Genomic DNA, 16,362 nt, shown 5'->3' with positions numbered 1-16,362 from the left:
CACATTTCGTGAACTCGCTCTGCTATATACTCGCTTTTCCACATTGCTTTACAGTCTAACGTCTTTATAACAAAGTGCTTGGGCCATCCCAAATCATTCGTTATACATGTGCAATTCGTTGTAAAGGTCGTGCACCACATAGCTCACAATAAAACCGGGACAGAATCATTCCTTCGTTATACAGGTCATTTTGCTGTATAGAGGCGTTCGCTGTAGAGGCACTCGACTGTACAGACCTGACTCATTTTGTCATTAACGAGTTTACTCACTCAAGCAGCAACGAGCTCTGACACGTTCCGTCGTGATTTTATCCCACCCGTTTCATTATTTTGTGTTTAGATAAATGGCGATTATAGCATGATGTAAGCGGTCGAGTTGATGCCGTTTAACGGAAACTTCGGCCGACATGTGTCTGGAGACGTCAAAAGGAAAAGAAAAAAGAAGAGAATTGCAGCAAAATCGCCGCTGCACATAACGTATAGCCTGTCTTTTATGTGTCTTGCGCGTGGGAACACGGAATTTTGACCTGTGCGTTGTAAAAGTCAGTTTCATAAGGAAGTCGAATATTCGCAGTACCGACACTTGCACAAAAAAGCGCAGCAGCATGCGATAGTAAAAGTAAGCCGCGTTGCCTCCACGCGTGAGTCAAGTAGCGCCCGCTTTTCTATTTTAACTTCATATTTTATAGGCATTTACATGTTTCAGTTTTTTTTTTCCTTAACCTCATATCTACGAATACATAGGCGCAACCTGTCGCATATGCAGTTTACGCACGCCGCCAGCCGCATGCTTTGAATTTCGTGTCGTAACAGGGGCCACTTTTCTCTCATTCTGAAACAAAGTCAAAAAAGACTCGTCCAGCTCTGCAGAAGTGGTGGCGACGCAGTTCCACAGCCATAAAATAAAAATGAAAAAAAGAAGAAGAAAAAGAACTTAGGTTCAGCGCGACACAGGTTCGACCACTCAGCCAGTCACGGCGCAACCGTTGCCCTGTCGACCCATGTACTTCAAAGAACCAATAGGCTGTCCAAGTAAAACGTCGAAAAGTGTATATGGAAGACTATATAAAGGTCGGGCTATGTACTCCGGACGGAAAGTTTTGCAGTTCTTTTATTCACCTTTATATTTTATTGATCTCAGCGGGCCTTTACGTCAACTCTTGTTGGAGAACAGGAAAACGCTGTCGAAGGGTTTTACAACGGTCAAATGTCAACTCAATGACGTTCGCGACGTTCGCTTCATTCCACCACTACAGCGACCGCTACGAGTGCACATCTCAACGTAAGTGGGCGCTGATTGGAAGAGAAATTAAACTTGGCAGTTCATAAGTAAAGCCGAAATCACCTAGCGCTTCGATGAACCCTCTGCTGGTATACTTCTTTTCTTATAGGTTGGCATATACTAGGATGACACTTGACAACAGTGGGGAACGTGGAAGAATGGTGGGTCATGCTCGCCGAACTGCGGTTGCTAAATTGAAGGGAGAGCATTTAACCTTTACTGTCATCGCCTTTCTTATATTTATTTTACTGCGACAACAGTTTTTTTTTTCTTTTTTTCCGCGTGGGTTGCCACTCGGCATAATGTGGAATTGAAATTGTGAATAAGAGCGGAGCAAAGAAAAAAAAAAAAGAATCTCGAAACTGGGCTTGTTTTCTCCTCCCGTCCATTGCGTTACGCTAACGATGATCGTTGTTGCCATCAGCGTTGTTGTTTATTCTTCAACCTCCTAATCCCCAGCTTCACCGTCGCTATAAGGTGATGAAAAAGAAATATTTCTCGACAACTAGCTTTCTATCCCAGCAGACAACCTCAGCCCTAGCAACACCGGCTTACAAGGCAGGCTCGTCTATTTCGCTTATAATTTAATCCCGAGAGCCACGTCTACGTTTACCATGTCAGAATACAAGGAAACTGTGCTTGTACATGCCGTTTGCAAAAAAAAAAAAAAAAATGACTACGCCGCCGTTTACTTGGTGAACTGCCTAGCAGGAAAGCTAGCTTTAGAATTATGAAAAGGGTCTATTCGGAGCCGGAAGCCCTAACCGCTGCGCTGTCGCGCAACATTTGCCCTTGGCAATTCGTGCGTTATTTTACGCCGCCACACAGACTCTGAGATTACTGCCGTCCGTAAATGCATCTCAGAGGCCACAACAGGCAGTACTGCAGCGGACGAGGACGAAGTTCTGTGTATCGCAAAGAAGTTCTTTGCTACCTGTCGAAATAAAAGGGGATTTAAAAGCGCGCGTCATACTTTTATGCATTGTTTCTGAACTGGCTCTTTCTTTATCCGTCTTTAAGCAGCTGGAGTTTTTTTCTTCTTTTAGCCCACCGGGGCGAGGAACAGCCTGCTAAAATTATTTAATGAAGTTTATTCTCTCTCTCTCTCTTTTGTAGCATCAAATACAAACTGTCTGCGAACATTGATACTGAAGCGGCTCATACTGAGTAATGCTTCTTCTCGGTAATCTAGTGTTAAAAATACGCAAGGAGCCCTGAAAATTCGCAGGATAGCCTTTGATGAGTTAAACTTCTAAGGGGAAGCGGAACAGTGAAATATTAAGTCGTACGCTATAACACATTCACCTAGCGCCTTTACGTACTACCGTTCTAAGAGGAGCATCACGAGTACCTAGATAAATGTTGCATGTAAACGCACGCGAATCTTAGCCGCTCTGCTTCATATTCAACATGGCCATTCCAGCATAATATCTCATCACAATGCAGACACATGTATTCAGCGCTATGCGTCGCTTTGAATGTAGCAGCAACAGTGGCGCCTGCTGTTATCTAAAAAGTGCGGCAAGAATGCATTAAATATTGGTAATTTCACCACATTCTGCTCCGGCGCTTTATTGTGCTTCAGATAACATATTTTCCCGGTAATTGCTCGCGGTTTACGCAAACGTTTCCCGTTGTTTTCCGCTTGTGTCAACGTGTGTGTACACACTTTCTGACGTAGGGGGTGACAACCTACAGCAGCTCCGGTAGGCATATACTGCGCACAATATGAATGCCAGAGTCTGTGACAGTCTGACAGGCGGCCTCTACTGATTAAGTGCGCGATCGCACCTGTAGTCGCCCATCCGGGCCGGCCAAATATTGAAATCACGTCACTGTCACTCAGCGCTGCTATAGTCACGCACCGCAATGACCTACATCGACTCCGGGTACCGCGTGACGTTCCTTTGCAGTTTCTCTGTACCAAGAGCAAGGGTGTGCATTGTCGTAAAGGTTATCAACTTGTGTGCAGGCCCCGTTGCAACAGTCGCTCTCTGCTTCCTCATTAAGAGACACGCGTTACGGCTTCACAGATCTCACGAATTTGCTGAGAGTGTCCAGCTTTCCAGTCTGGGAAATAGTGCCGCAAAGGAAAGGAAAGTGTACCGCTGACGAATGCAAATATCTATCGTTGAGAGAGAGAGAGAGGAGAGAGCGAGAAGGAGGAAGTGAGGAAGGGTGTGAGGGAGAGAGGGACAGGGAAAGACAGGGAGGTTAGGCAGTGTGAGTAAAGTTCCAGTCTTTGTATGGTATAGGTAAAAGCTGCAGTATTGCGTCATTACTTCAAGGAGTCTGAGCGGACTCCTTGAAGGATAATAGGATAAAGTGAGGCGCTCACCATAAGACTTTATGAAGTGGACCATCGTATTGAAGAGGATTATTGTAGCGCAGGTACACGAGCAAAGAAGAAAGAATAGACGAGAGAGAGAGAGAGATCGAGATCTCTGTCTCGTGTATTCTCTCGTCCTTCCTCGTTCACTTGCGCTTCGCAGAAACCTTTTTTCAATATGGCATACCAGCAAGTCCAACTGCTCACCACCGTTGTATCGACTTGTCAAAGAGCAACCGCGATACAGGCTGGAAGAGGACTCGGAAGACTGAGAGAAAAGCTGCGCAGGCACGATTACATTTACTATTGCCTAAGCGCTAAAAATTCGATTGTAATTTTAATGCGAATAACAGTATAGGGACACTACCGAGGTAGAGCGCATTTTTAAAGATAATTTGGTATATTGATGGCACTGTTTATGTTTTTTTTTCTGCCTATACAATCTCTTCGCCGTCACACACGCTCTGACTGCAGCCGTTTGCTTTCGAGCACCCTAAATTTTTATCAGGTCACCTCCCGCGAATCCTCAGATGAATCAGATGACACTTCACTAAAATCTTTCATTTCATACTATATGGATGATGTTCTTGGGCAACGCCGTTGCACCCGCATGCTGTTATGCTAGGCTATACCGAAGTGGTAGCGCAATACAAACGAATATGCAGAGCAGGAGCGTTTTTCGCGCGGTCACAGAATACGTCAATAACTATAGCTCTTTGTCGCCTTTTGCCATGATGTAGCCGTTTCTGTGGCCTTTCTCCTTAGCCTCCTCCATTTAATGGGAAATAAATAAATGAAGTGAAATGAAAAATGATATATGAGAGAGTGTTCTATAAAGGTCACATTCATTTCGGGGCAGGCGCTCAGGCAGCAACGTAAATGTTCTGCATGTACACCTATTATGTATATACGTTTCCCCCGGAAAGATGCGCCGGCTTGTTCTTTAGACAATGAGTTGCGCGTTTTTCGCTCTATACTCGCAAAGCCCAATGGCGCAGTTGCTAGTTCATTGCGTCCGCTCGGACCGTCAGATCAATAATTCGAATCCTGTCGGCGGACAAATTGCGGACGAACTTATGTTCTCCGTGCGCTTTATGATTGACGATGGAGGTCAGGCATCGGGTGAAAAACCGAGAACACAAAACCAAGACAGTGAACTCTAAAAAACCGCTGCTCTAAAAACCTTCGCACTAATTGGCTGCTTCGAATCTTCGTCGCTGAAGGGGTATATACTACAGAAAACACTAACGGGTGCACTGCTGCTTGAAGAAAGTCATTCAAATCCCTCCCCCCCCCCCCTCGCCCCACACACAAACACACACACAAAATGTATTGACGTGGAGCTCGAGAGACGCACGGAAAACCGCCTGCCTCGTATAACAAGTTCAGTTTCCGGCCGTCCTGCAGAGCGCCGGAACTGCTCGAGAAAAGAGGGGATGTGGCGGCCGCACGACGACGTCTGCGTTCGAGAGAATCGTCGGGAATAAAAACAAGAAAGTTAAAAGCACTTCCCTGCCTCGGTAACTTCTATGCCTGTTGTATGAATGGCTTAAATTGTGCCGCTCAGGCTAGGCTATGCAGACGCTGCTATACAGTGCAGCGCACCTGCGCGAACTCCCCTCCCCCTGAGAGCGAGGACGTTCTCGAACCTCTGGCTCGTTAAACGCCGCGTCTCTCGGCGCATTATCGATGTTTATTTCATGAGTCTCGGGAAGCGCGGGCTCGAGCCCACTTCTGAAGAGATCGCTGCCAATCGAGAAGCCATTCGCGGAGGTCTCGCTGCAGTGACGAGGAACAGCGGGCTGGCGCTGTTTGCCGCTCGGAAATAGACCGCCGGCCACGCACGACGTCGAAAGCCCTCCGCCGCCCCCACTCGGTGGACCTCGCCGAATGCTGTGGGGCGGTCGAGTGCTCTTGGCCACTGCCGGCGGGTATCACTCAAACGTCGTCGCGCGCGTGTGTGTACACAAGCGCAGAACTGAGCTAGAGCGCGGGGCGGCGCCCAGGACTGTGACTGCCGCAGCTGCGGGAAGCCGACGTTCTGTCGCCGATATATATCCGCTCCGCGCTATCGCTCTAACCCTTGCCGACGTCCACGCGTCTTATCTATATCGGCGAGTGACAAGCCCGAGTCGACCGCGGAGAAAACACGAAACCTCGGTTGGACGAGGCGGGTGCGCCCAGTTTCTCGTGATTTCCTGTGGAAACCGAAGGAGTGAAGTGGGCGAGAGAAGGACCCACTTTCCTGAAACCTTTGGTTGAAGCCCATTTTTCGCTTTAGCTTGCTTATTTCATTGTTGTTGTTTCTTAGTTTTCTTCCTTCGTTGTCTCTGCCACTTCCAAAGAAAAAAGAAGAAGAAGAAGAAGCACAAAGATCTCTGGTTTCACGTATTCAAAATCTTGAATGAGAATCAATTAAGCTGTTATAGTATATAGTGCGCCAAAGAGCATTGCCACCAATTTCCACGCAGTTGCCGGGTAAGCATGGAGTTGGTCGTGCGACTACTAAATGGTAGCGCAGTGTACTCGGTTCTGCAGCGCATTGTTTTCTGAAAAAAAGAAGAAAAAAAAAATCTGAAGGAATGCTACTATAGTATATCTTTGGCATTGCACCCGTACAATGCCTTAATGACAGGGTATGTACAAGGGCGGAGTATAGCGTGGATGCTCGCTATTGTCATCTGCAATAGCTTTTGTTGGAAACCGCCCTCAATCCGAAATAAACAAGAAATTGTGACAAGGCAATGCCTTCCTCATTGTGCTGTTGATTAATTTTAATGCGTGCTTTTTCGTTTTCGATAAGCAAAGGTAAAGAGATGTCGAAAAGGACTGCTGTTTCAGTAATCCATGCTCGGTTGAGTTCTTATCACCAAATGCGGAGGTCTTCGCAAGTCTCAGGAGGTCTTCGCAAGTCTCGCAAGTCTCCATGAATCGCAAGTCTGTCACTTGCGGTTCATGGAGTAGTTCTCCTGGTGTCCGACATGTAGAAAACTCTGGAGATGGTTTCATCATGACCCCGCAGAGGTTCACTGGCTCCAGAGTGCCACTGGGGCGCTGTGAAGCCACAGTACTCGCCACACGCACAGTATTCGGTGTATAAGCTTCGAAGGTGGCTGCTCCCGGCATTGAAAACATCACGCATTAAAGTAATATAAAACAAGAAAGAACTCCTTTTAAGACATGGGTGTGCGAATGCTCGAAACTTTCGTATAACGAATCCAATACTGTCCTATCCCATTCGGTCTTCGAATTGAATAATCACTATTTTTAAGCACGAATATTTCTCGAATAGTTTTCCAATATTTCAGAATCGTCAACCGTGCTCAATAAAACAGGAAATTGGAGCGAAAGTACGATAAATTTCATCTCCGCGGCCATAGCAGTAATGAATGAAACAGGAGGAGTTATACGGACTGGAGCAGGCTGCGTCGCTCAGGGAGCCCAGGCTTTACCGGCTAAACCGCGCCATTATTCGCGCTATCCTAAGTGTCCCGCTGGGTATGCGAACCAACTGCCTATTTGTTCGTAATGTTCCATTTGTGCTTTCAATAAGCGAAGCTTCATGACCTGCAAGGTGATGGCAGAATATATACGTATAAGATGGCGCTTGTTTATTGATATCGTGATCAATTGTCATTTCTACATTTTGTTCTAAGCACACGTGACTCGCCGCGGGAAGATTAGTGGTTATGGTGTTCTGTTGCTGAGCACGAGGCCGCGGATTTCATTTCTGGTCGTGGTGGCCGCATTTCTATGGTGGGGGGGGGGGATGCAAGAATAAGAACTGATGCAGATCCAACGCGCATCTTAGAATCCATACGAAGCGGCTTATCAAGTGCTATAAATTAGCCCATTTCATTGCTGCGTCTTTGGCGCTCACCCGTGCTATATTACGCAATGTGACACAGGCGGCGATCGTCTTCAAAGAGTATCGACGCTAGCACGATAGTAGTATAAGGGCGACAGTGGCCTTAATGAAGTCTTTCGTAAGAGTCCTTTGACAGCATACCATCCAATACTTGATAGCATACCACTGAGAATACGTGCCATTTGATATGTTTCTTTTCTTCCTTTTTTTTTTTACTAATTGGACTACATAGCTTATGGAAGACACGCATGTTGGGCCGAAATGCTGAACCCATTGTGTTTCGTCGAAATAGCAGTATGCTCAAATGATTGGTCAATTGAAGGACATGTATGACTTAACAGAGTTTCAACCGGTCTGGTACTACCTCTCGATAAGTTGCTTGGCGTTGCCACTTTTTTTTTTTTAAGTTCAAAACTATAGTTGTAGTTGTTGTGTGGTGCATGGTGTGCACCGCGTGGTTTATAGGTCTTTTCTGAGCCATGAATATGAGATGTGTTGCCTAGTGCTTGCACGTTTCTTGCGCATAGTATGTTTCTAGCATATATACATAATGTAATAAATAACGTGTAAGATAAAAAAGCGCGATTGTACGTGGCCTACTTGTTAGAACAACGGGTTGCTGTGCTGGCGGACCGAGGTTCGATACCACCGTCAAACACGTAATTTGTTTTTTTTTTCTTTTAATTAATGACCTGTTCGGCAAGGCAGCAGCAGCTCCCTTGAGCCACAGTCAGGAAAGTCCGCGAGAGATCGCATAGAAAGCGTCACATTAAAACGATCCTATAGTTAGATTTAGGCATGTTTTAAATACCCCAGGTGGTCAAAATTAGGGGCGGGCAAATAGTGATTTTTTCAGACCGAATCGAATACGAATCGAACAGTGCCAGAAGCGAATCGCGTCGAATATCGATTAGTTTTCGAATAACAAATAATATGAAACCATGTTCACGTCCCAGTATTCCTAATGTTAGCTAGTTTCTGTCAAAACGTTATGAAGCGTTGTTTATTAAAACCACAAATGAAGCGTTAAGAGCAAACAAGTAGCTTTTTCGCAATGCACAGGGCTCTTCAGAGTGCACATGACTGCTGGATAGCCTGTAAAGTATGACGACCTAAGTGACGTATAGCCGGCTCCACTACGCGAGTTCTCATGTTTTGTGTCTCTGCTATGCCCGCGGGGGTGAAAATTTACCGTAGTTTGGCTCCAATTTTTATCTTTATTATTCGCGTTTACAAGTAGTGACTCTTCGATTCAAAGAGCGATTCAAGTAGGACACTATTCAATTCGTTATTCGAAAATTTCTAACATTCGCGCACCCCTATAGCCACGTTAATACGAAGCCCTTCATTACAGCGTCTCTCACAGCCCCAAAGTTAGTTGGATTGGGACGTTAAATCTCATGAATCAATCATCACAAGCAACCGTGATTTGAAGACCAATAAATATTACTAATCGGGGCTGTGAACTCACTACTGAATATAATAGGGTGGCCTACTTGCCTCACAAAGATGATACGCCTTGAGAAATGGCGTATAGGTGGTATATACTGCATGCTCTTTAAATACAGTGGAATAAGGACGTAATAGTATGCACAACAACTCTTGAGTGCTTTCGCGAAGATAATTCATTGTTTTCGTGAGCCACAAGTTGGAGATTTGGCTCTTCAAAAGCATCATTAAGGGTGTTGATTACTTTGTATAGTGTACTATTCTATATAGAAATGAAGGTAAAACAATGGAATGATGATGGATTATTTCGCTTAATTATGCTAGGACAATATGCGACTATGTTTTCTCTTTTTCTTTGAGCCATGCTAAGTGACTATCATTACCGAGAGAAATCTGCAGACAACTTTCATCACACTAGGGGACTATCAAGTTCACGGGCGCATGGAGATGCGGGCGCATGACGCTCAGCCTAATTCCTTGCATAAACATTTGGGAGCCGCGGAACACTGGAAACGATTGCAAAGCCGCGGTATAAAACGGTCGCGAGGGTTAGTGGCCCAGGTCTTGAAATGTGCAGCGACTAAGCAATGCGCAATCGGAAGGGCCAACAGTTCCACTACGCAGCATGGGTTTTATGTTCGCGTTTAATCTTGCACGAAATGAGTACAGACGGTTTAAACTAGGCTTTAGTCAAGCCCCCGTGGAGTTCCGCCAAATGCCGTTCCTGGCCGGTCATATAAGGCAACAAAAAGAAAGATGAGGCATGTAAACGCCGTATACCCCTGGTCGACTCCGAAACTGAACTCAGAGTCTCGATCCCGAGATATGCCTTCTCCCCTACAACCTACGACTATGAAGCTTAACAGGGTCTCACAGTACATCTTGAATACGGCAAATACTACCTCCGCCCTACCCCCTTTTCCCCCAGTCGCTACGTGGTGCTCGCACGAGCATCTTTACAAAATATGAATTGTTTGCGCGCAGCAGGGAAATCTATTGTGAAGATCGCACGTGCTTTCCTGCGACTTTACTAAAGCCCCTCGCCATCCCGCGATCCAGCCCCATTATATCGTGGAAGCACGCGATGGCTTTTATAACGGATGCTATTATAGTCCCATTTCTTTAGTGGTCGCGACCAATAGATGCCAGCGCACGAAAAGCTGTAGCAGCTTTCAGGAATAAGTGCTACTGTGGGGAAAATAAAAGCGATGAAAAGCAATCAAGAATAAGCGTAATCACTGCCGTACCCGAGTGCCTCTTGTGAAGAACAACTAAGTAAAAGCAAAACTGTGCTACACGGCCAACCGATAGAGACCGAAGCAAAGTCCTACGTGTCTGTGCATTGTAGCTTGCAGATAGAGAGAGAGAGAGAGAGAGAGAGAGAAAGGCAAAAGAAAGACAGGGAGGTTAACCAGAGATTATCTCCGGTTGGCTACCCTGTACCGGGGGAGGGGTAAAGGGATGCGATAGGTGAGAGAGAGAAAAATAATTAAAAGAAGGGGAAAAAAAGAAGAAAACCACACACACACACACACACACACACACACGCACGCACACGCACACGCACACGCACACGCACACGCACACGCACACACACACACACACACACACACACACACACACACACACACACACACACACACACACTCAAAACAGAACTGTTTCTGGGGGCACTGTCACGCCGTCTGCGAAGGCGTTCTAGTGTTGCATAGTGTCAACGTCCCATCCTACGTCACACAGGGTTGAGTCACAATTTGTCACTGAGTCCGGTGTCTTTTAAATAACGAAGCAGTGCATTCAGGGCGGCTCGCGCTGTTCGTGTAGGCCAGCATCCAAGGAAGTTTTCCGTTATTGGGCGTTTGTCCAAATGATCTATCGTGGCTGAGAGGGCTGTTCTCTGCGGGTTGAAACGAGGGCACTCACAAAGAAGGTGCGCGATTGTTTCGTTACACCCGCAGAAGTCACAAAGTGGGCTATTGGCTATTCCGATAAGAAAGGAGTACGCGTTTGAAAACGTGACTCCCAACCATAGACGGACTAAAGTGTACAGTCACGTCGTGGAAGGTCGGACGGAATACGGAGCTGTAAATTAGGGTCCAGGGTATGAAGGCGTGCACTTGAGAAATCAGATGAATTCCATTGAACCAATGTTAGGTCACGCGCAAGCGCGGAAATTTTTTGCGCTGCGTCGGCTCTCGAAAGAGGAATGGCAACGCAGTTGACGCCGTCATGCATGGGCAGATCGGGACGCTGCGTCCGCTCGATCATTGCCATGTACGCTACAGTGACTAGGCAACCACTGATATATTATATCGTGTCCTTCGTCAACTATGCGATGGTGTACTTGTCTGATCTCTGCGACGAGCTGCTCTTGTGATCCATGGCGCAGTACTGAGAGTAAACTCTGGAGGGCTACCTTGGAGTCACAGAAGATTGACCATGGATGGGGTGGTTCCTCCAGAATGAAATAAAGAGCCGCACGGAGGGTTACCAGTTCAGAAGCTGTCGTTGATGAGACATGTGACGTCTTTAGCTGTATTTTGACGGATCTTGCTGGAGTCACCACCGCGGCAGCTGAACTTGTAGGTTTGACTCTGTGACATCGACGTAAACATGTACGCGGCCACTGTGAACCTCATGTAAAAGTTCTAATGTGGCTTGTTTCAGGGCAAATGACGGCATGTGAGATTCCTTCGTGATGCATGGGATGGTGAGGCGCATTTCAGGTTTGTGCAGGCACCATACAGGTGAGCATGGTCTCGCAGCAGGCATGTAGTTCGATGGCAACGAGGTACGATTGGCAGCAATGATACGACTGAAAGTTGTGTGTGGCCTTTCTGTGGGTAAAGAAGCAAGATGGTGAAAAGGTAGTCAGACAACGTGCCGAATATGCGCCCTGAGAGCGTCGGTGGCTAAGTACGTTGATATTGGGTGAACTCGCGCTATTACAATCGTTGCCGGTGTAGACGCACACTTCGGAAGACCGAGACACGCGTCCTTAGGGCTTTCAGCTTGTAGTCCCTGGAAGTACACGCAGGTTTGTTTTGCAAATGTTGCCTAGCACAGGGAGGCTGTATCTTGCGAAACCAAGGAACAAGGCATTATAAAGCGCATTGACCGCACCGATGTGCCCCATGACTTTCCACTTAGAAATTTGAGGAGGTGTGTTATTGTCGTTAACCTCTTCTTTAGGTATAAAACGTGCGGGCTCCATGATAGGTCGTGGTCAATAATTACCACTAAAAAGCGGTGTTTCCGTGCGTTTGCAATTGCTTACCATTGACACTCGGAAGGCCTCATTGCCTTCCGAGTGAATATAACAAGGCAGCATTTCTCTGAAGACAGCTATAAGTTCTGTTTTCGCAAGTATAATGATGTTAATGTAGCTGCCTTTTGTAGCGTGTTACAGCAGAAGCTGTAACACGCCCCACCTTGTGGTACTCCACGGAATGTTTGGTGGTGAGTCGTGGCGCCATCCTCGGTCATCACGAAGAAATGTCTGTCAGTCAAATAGCTGCATAGCCACTGAAAAGTGCGGCCACCGATTGGGCTTCAATCGGAGCCTCTATAATGGCATAATGTGCTACATTATCGTAGGCGCCTTTTATGTCAAGGAACAATGCCGTAGTGAGTCGTGTCAGACGTTTTTGATGTTGAACAAACGTGACCAAATCGATGACATTGTCTATGGATGAGCGCCCACGCCGGAAGCCAGACATAGCATCTGTGTACATGTAATTCTCCAGGTACCATTCCAGGCGCGTCAAACCATTCCTTCCATTATTTTTCCGATGCAACTGGCCAGAATGTTGGGGGGGGGGGGGGGGGTATACGATGAGAAATATAACGGTGATTAACCAGGTTTGAGAAGTGGTACTAAGCGGCTGCATTTCCAGTCACGTGGAACCAAACTGTCGCGCCAAGGTACTAAAGGTACTGCGCTTCCCGAAGTTTTTTCTCATCGTACAAAGCGGTTTTGAAAAATTCTTCCTGAAGAAATCTGCGACGAAGCATTAGTAAGCTGATTATAACGAGTGATATCGTTTGACGCCCCAAAGCTTCATCGTCTGTTATGAGGGACGCCAAAGTTTTCGGCCGATGCCGCAGCTGAGATTCTATCGCACGACTTCGTGCTCAACGGAAAACGCCATAGTAACCGCAGCGAGCGAATGGGAAGCGCGAGGACACTTAAATCTCTTCTAAGTACGGAAAATATTATCACAGTTACGGCGACGAACTAATTGAGGATGAACTTGTCTGACTATAGGCACTGCTGAGGAGACGATGAGCGCGTTTGTGTACCAGTCTCATTGAGAAATATTGTGCTGATGTAATATACTATATTCGGTCCTTATTAATACATCCAGATATAAGATGGATTGTCCTTTTGTTTTTTTTTTCGCATTTTCTGCAATACAATAAAAAACTCTGCTCTTAATTTCCGGCAGTCCCGCCGCCTAATACTACGCACAACTACCTCAACAATCAACAACACCGCATTTGCTAGCCCACGCACCATCGTTTTGAGGCGTCGTCCAAGGTAAATACACCTGGTAGCGAAGCTTCCATAGAAGCCCATACGTTCAAAACATGGCGGCTTATCGGCGGCTCATGGGGCTTAGCGCCACCTGTGTGAGGAGGGAACACTTCCGGCGGAAAAAAAAAATAATTTGACGTCATATCTGTTAAAAACAGGAGTGACGTAATTTTGTTCTCATAGGCGCGAAATTTGCTTTCGGAGGCCTGCCATGAGAGCTGTATATTCAAATGCGCCGCCATTCGACTTGATGGGCGTTCCGAGCTTTCAGCGCGGAAACCGATGCAGGAAAAGGTCAGCCATACGGGTGTCGAAATCGCATCGCTGCACAGAACATACTTTTTTTGGAGTCCGACGAACGCTTTGGGCGTAGATTGCGTAGTGTGCTCGTCCTTTCGTTGGACGCCAAGCCCGTCGGCCAGCGCTGTCGCAAGAAAACAACTAAAATAAGCAAGTATCTGACGGTCGCAACTCACTAATTTTGACGGCACATGTTAAGAAACAATAAAACTACCAGCGTCACCTAATTCAGACAAACGTGGACATGCAAAATAACACAACATGTGAGGGGGGCGTATTGTAACAGGTGAACTTTACGAGCGCGCCTTTCCACGCACTCCAAGAGCTGCATTGCATTGCAAGTGATAGCGGCGTCAACGCCCGCCGCTATCGATGGGCGCTCTCACGGTGGTACTGGAAAAAGGTAGCATGGATAATGAACAAGTAAAATAGATTTGTATCTTCTTTTCTCGCCATGCGTATATAAAATGAATTAGGAATTTTATTTTCGTTGAATGAATCTAACTGCGTCTCGCTTTAATTAAAAAATGCTTTTTTTCTTTCCAGTGTTTATTCCCTCCAAACATAGTCGCGCTTCAATCGCTGCTCCCATAACCACCCTTGCTGATATCGGTGACAATTGGTTCTGAACCGCTTTTCGCCCGAAGCTTCGCAACCTATGTGGATCGACCTTGCGTCGTCCGCAAGCTGGTAGCTAATAATTTCCACGATGGCCTATCAAGTTAACAGCTTCAGCACGTTCGCAAGATCCCTCCCGTTTACCCTTGATGGTAAACGCGCGTAAAACTCAAATGTGACAGTGGATCGAAAGGTGCACGATAACCACCGGGCAGTAAAAAATTTATGCCCTAAAGATTATCACACAAAAAGAAAGAAGAAGGGAGAAACAAGGAAGAAAAGTGCTTTAAATTTCCGCGTTCACCATAACGCCCTCTCAAAACCCCTGTTTGCTCCCGCAGGGGTGCTGATAAACTGTACGCCGTTGCGCTTCATGAAAGCGCGTTTTACAGCCTTTATCTTTCACTCGCAAAATAACGATACGAAGAGCACGTGGTAATCGACGTTGTGTTGCTCTCGCGACGGGTAACAAGTCATTTATTGTTTTGATCACTATAAAGCATGCAGAGAAACTAAATTCGCTTCCCAAAACAGTGTCGGTTCCTGCGGTCAAGGCAGCGGCTTCCAGAAGGCTCTGAGGTGGAGTGCCTTATTTTTTTCTTTCATTTTTTTTTCAGGCGTCGCGAATCGTTAATACACTTATGTACGAGGGAGCATACATATAGTAAACGTCTTCAAAAGGTGCAAGCCCTGGGACCAGAACTTCGCATCCTTCACTGTATATATTCGTCAACTGTGTGCCTCATTTACTGAGTGCTATCTGCGGATGGAGACTTGGGACGACAGTTTCGGAATTCCTGTCTCCTTTCGAAACCTCGTCTGGATGTCTTTTACATATCATACTGTTATCGGTGTTTCATCCGATTCTCGCTTATGTTTCGCAACAACACTGGAAGCAATACCTGCACGCTACGGAAGACAGATAAGGTTGTCACTGAAAAAGAAGACAAAAAAAAAAGCGACACTGAGGCAGTATTAAAAGTTGCCCGCAAAGTCTGTAAGAAAAGAAGAAAAAAAAAGCAAGAAAGAAAACGAGAAACTGCAATGTAGCAAAGAAATGCTCGCAGAAATCCTGTCCTGTCGTCGTTTTAAGGGGCCGTAAAACACCGACACACTTACGGCAAGTTGACGTCTCCAAGAGGCACTCCGTATACACGAACCTTAAATCACTTCATCCGTATAAGCCGCTGTGGCACTTGGGCGACTTTGCCGTGCCGTCTTTTCTATTTTTTTTTTAATTTCTTGGTCTTTGTTCAACCTTACTTTTACCGTCTTCCGTGTACTGCCACTTCACTGCTACCCCCGCTTGGGGCGAACGATGTAGAACCTCGGAACACCCTTAGGCGAATATCTCCCATTGAGCGAACGATTCTTAAACACTCTTACTAAACGCCGCGGTATATAAAGAGCATACAATAAAATCAAAAGCTTACACAAAGACGAAGCGGAGGGCACAGGCTCACAGGACCGTCCACCTTCATCCCTTCGAGGCTTTGTTTCATGATCTCGAGGGTTAGTTATCATGTTTTGAGAGCCTTTCTGCATTCAACTATCGCTCGAAGAACATGGCGCCCACACGTGGGTTCACTGCGGACGCGGGAACGAAAGAAAGCCGAGAGTCGGGAAGGGGAGGGTCAGAGCTGCTGTCAGTAATAATAACCAATCAATCAATCAATCAATCAATCAATCATTTATTGTGCCCAGGAACAACCGTGAGGTCTAGGTGCTGGCGCACGTATACATAGAAAAAGAAATACAGCAGGAGAACATCAGTAAAAAATGAATAAAAAAAATAACAGTCTTGAAAAGAAATGTGTACATACATGTAACCGAAGGCGCAAAATGCATACATAATAAAAAGGAGGAGAAGGGAAGTTGAACAATATGTGAAACTAAGACACAACAACGGAAAGCTCAAAGCAGAACAAAGACAGAGAGTTGTGAAAAATATCCAGGTCATGAAAGTGGGCGTTATAAAGA

The 16,362-nt window shown here is 46.2% G+C and overlaps 1 protein-coding gene across 1 annotated transcript in view; it reads left to right on the top strand.

Moving 5' to 3' along the window:
* The window catches only part of LOC119437878 (collagen alpha chain CG42342-like), a 362,253-nt gene that overhangs the window by 54,034 nt on the left and 291,857 nt on the right, over window positions 1-16,362 (top strand). The window lies entirely within an intron of this gene.

This window comes from Dermacentor silvarum, chromosome 1, assembly GCF_013339745.2.
Source record: "Dermacentor silvarum isolate Dsil-2018 chromosome 1, BIME_Dsil_1.4, whole genome shotgun sequence".
In the NCBI taxonomy this organism is placed as follows: domain Eukaryota; kingdom Metazoa; phylum Arthropoda; class Arachnida; order Ixodida; family Ixodidae; genus Dermacentor; species Dermacentor silvarum.
This window is presented reverse-complemented; position numbering and strand designations above follow the sequence as displayed.